This window comes from Fundulus heteroclitus, chromosome 7 (genome assembly GCF_011125445.2).
Source record: "Fundulus heteroclitus isolate FHET01 chromosome 7, MU-UCD_Fhet_4.1, whole genome shotgun sequence".
NCBI lineage: Eukaryota > Metazoa > Chordata > Actinopteri > Cyprinodontiformes > Fundulidae > Fundulus > Fundulus heteroclitus.
This window is the reverse complement of record NC_046367.1, coordinates 25,958,513-25,962,389: the sequence shown is the minus strand read 5'-3', so window position 1 is coordinate 25,962,389 and position 3,877 is coordinate 25,958,513.

Genomic DNA, 3,877 nt, shown 5'->3' with positions numbered 1-3,877 from the left:
CCTGTCAAATGTCCTTCCTGCTTTATTTTAAAATGCCCTTTTTTTTAATATAACTTAATACAACCATCTGCCGTGGGTGATTTCTTTCACGCTAATTCGACTACAGTGACAAACGTCTCAACCTTTATCATTTTATTTTTTTTTGTCTTCTCTCAACACTTTCACCGTGTTTCCCTGTAAAAAGGCGTCGCCCCGTGGAGTGGTTCATTTCCCCTGTGCGTCCTACACCCTGGGGTAGTAGTCCAGTAGATGTCACTGCAGCTAAGGGAGCGGGAGGAGAGCCATGGTCGACCCCTTGACCTTCCTCTTGTAGCGCTGCCAGGATGAAGATGGGAGTCGGCGAGGCCACCAGCAGGTGCAGACCCTCAATTAGCTGCGAGTTAATGTCACACGGAAATGTCAGGAGGAGAACAAAGCGCTGCCTCGTGACTTTGAGCAAACCTCACACAGGCAGGAGCGGTAATGATTCATAGACAGTGAATGAAAAACATATAATGCTATCTCAAACGTACGGGCCAGCTGTTGAGGTCTGCAGTGTAAGATATTAATATTTAGGCTGTTTTCCATCGATGTTAGATATTAAATACTACCCACAATGTTAATGGTTGTATAAAAGCGCATTATCCCTCCTGGTGTTTAGGAACATCAGTGAGAAGACGCTCTCCTGACGGCTTCGTCTGGTCATTCTTAGTGAGAAGAGCGAGCTTTTTAAGGCCGTATTTAATTTAGAGCACAGCACTTCAGGAAAAAAAAAAAGGAAAAAAAAGTGGCCTATCGTGCACCAAAAAGAAGGACTCGTCTGTTTTCTCGTTTCTTTTAATTTGCATAATTTAATGAATCAAATTCATTGTAATGCAATACCAAGTGCGCCAGCAACATAGAATGACAGTTTGAGTTAATGAAATGTGTTAACGGTATCATCATTTACTTGTATGTTAATTAGTCCAATTAATTTCCCCCGCTCGGTAATCTGAATATTGTAATAATCTTTGCTTCCCTGCAGGAATGAAACCTATGATTCACAGACCTCAGGGACGATCAGTGCTGGGAATCAACGTTTTATTTTCTTTAAGTTGTGGGACCCGTACTGCAAATTTTTTTTTTTTTTTTTTTTTTTGGAAAATTGGAAATTTAGTTATAAACATGCAAATTTTTACTCCCAATTTAAGGATGATTTGCCTGAAGGACTAATACTGGAAATGGTACGCCGCCATTGTATAATGTTTCAACCAGGAGGGTTTTCTGTGCGACTTAGTGTAGTGGGACGGGTTGCCTTGTAGTGTCTGAGGCAGAATTTCTCTATAAAAGAGAGAAAAGGTTAAACGAAAAGGATATTAACCCTGTTGTGCAGTTCAATTTATTATTGTATTAATTGGCCTACAGGCTGTATCTGGACAAATTGGTCTGGTTATAACAATTAAAAAGACATCAAGCCTGTTGCATCTATGGGTTCTTAAGGGGTCAGAGGTGTTAGGAAAATAACACAAAATGTTAATAACACAATATATATTATATAATTATAATAATGATAAGACTATTTTCCTAGCTGTATCATGCTCCTTGTGTGCACATAAATTTGTTGTAGTACCTGCTTTTATGGGCTTGTTCTGTCTGCAGTTGACAGGGTCTCTGCGCTGTTCCTACAAAAATGTATTTCCTTTTTTTCTAGGTCAGAATTCACATTGAAAAATGCAAATAAGTGAAGTGCCAATTCATTTTTTGTGTTACCCATCTAATCCCCTGATCCAGCGTTTCAGATTATTTATTTTCTTCATTTCAGCCTTTCCTTGCCTTTGACCTTCGGTCCTTCTTTGCTTTTGTTCTTCCTGTCTTTCTTCCTTTATGGTTTTGGAAATTGCTTATTAAGAGTCTACCCTCTGCAGAAGTATCTCCCCTAAATTCCCCATGATGAACTTCCATATTTTCAGGTAGTATCAAATGAACTTAAAGTACTGGGTAAGATGGGTCTGGGAAAGCCAGAACTTTTTTATTTAAAAAAAGAAAATGCAGGATCCTTAAATTGGGATGCAGAGGTAGGCCAATGTTTACCAATGCTAGGCCTGGGACCCATCATGCCCCTTCCACCAAGCCCGGGGCCAGTCACCCCTGGGAGCGGGCTACCCACTCCTCCAAAACCGCAAAAATAGACAAAAACTGATCCTTTTTTGACCGATCAAAATCAAACATGAATTTCTCTTGCAGCTCGGTGTGTTTAAATAAGGAAAGAAACGAATAAGTGGTCGCTGTCCTTTCTTTCATATCAAGTGACTAACTTGATTTATGACAAACTTTGCCAACAAACTTCCTCTCTCCCTGGCTCTGTTTTATAAGTATGTCGGCAACACTGTAATAAGAGGAGCTCTCATCGTTCCAATTAGTGAGTCTTAACAGGAACCTTTGGGTTTAATCCCAAAGAAACGGCGGCTTTGATTGGGCGAAAAGCGCCCATCTCGCTGCAGCAAACACTCAGAGAATCTTTGTAATTGTTGCAGCGCAGACATAATGTGAAGCACATTTTGCAGAAAACGAGTCAAACAATTTGACTTGGGTCTCATTTTTTTTTTTAAAAAAGACTTCAGCTATACGAACACAGTGTCTTTTGTGACGGTCCACATTACAAGTTCTCTGTGCGATTTCGTCGCGGCAGATAGCGGTGCTTGTTCTTGCTCCCTTTTTCCGAATTGCTGTGTAATTGAACGCGGCGCTCGGCTTCTCCAATTCATGTGCAAAATGCATAAATAAAATAACTATGTGGAGGGAGAGGAACACTGTAATCATGCAATAACATTTCCCACTGTACGTGTGGTAGAATTCAAAATGCTATTGGGATTATGGATCTTAACCATTGGGAGGTAATGTGAACTGTTGGCAGAAATGACTTATTTCATTATGCTGTCCCAAAAATATGAAATACTTCAGTAAGAGGGCTGCTTCTTCCCTAGCCGTGCCCAATTCTAACTGTTTTCCCCAGTTGTTGAAGGATAGGCCTGCAATTTTGCAAAATGACTATTATTTGCCTTTCTCAAGGGAATCAACAACTTGAAAGTACAGTGCAATGAATTGTTGGGGTTCTGCAGCTGCATTCATTTACAATGTTCCCTTTTTTTTTTTCCTACAGCGGCTCAAAGAATTTAGAGCGGAGAGCTGTTATTTATTTTCTTTTGGATATGAGCTGCAAGCCTCTTCATAAGTGGAAAGCACTTACCACCCAGCCTAATGTATTTGTTTACAACAGAGTAGTGATGCTTGCTTCTTCTTTCTTTTTTTTTTTTTTCTCTTTTTTCCTTTAAACCATTAGGACATTTGGGGCAACATTTTTAAAAGTGTCGCGCCTCCACACACACATTCTTGCCCTTGATCTACTGGAGAAGTCAGACAATAGCATAGATCATTCTTCCCAGGCGCAGAAACCCAGCATGGATCAACTCAATAACCTGATATTCCACGAATGTGGACAATTTAGCAGAAGGTCAGCACCTTTTTTTTTTTTTTTACGCCAGAGACTATTTAGTGACCTCCCTCTGGATCCCCAGCAGGACCGGAGGAGACAAACAGAATTGTCGAGCCAGAAGGTCCATGTGTGCACACTGGACTTCTCAAGGTGAACAGACACCTGGTGTGGGACAGGGGAGCTATTATAAACAGTGTCTTGTAAAAGTATTCATGCTCCTTGAACTTTTTCATATGTTCCATGTTACATCCGCAAACTTCATTGAGATTAATGTGATAGACCAAAACAAAGTAGTACATAATTCTGATTTGGTAACAAAGTTGACTTTGTTTTTTTTAAAACATTTAGATGAATAAAACTCTGAAATTATCGAGGGCTTGGCCGATTACAAGATGGGCATCGAGTTAGCAAAGTATTTTAGGCCCG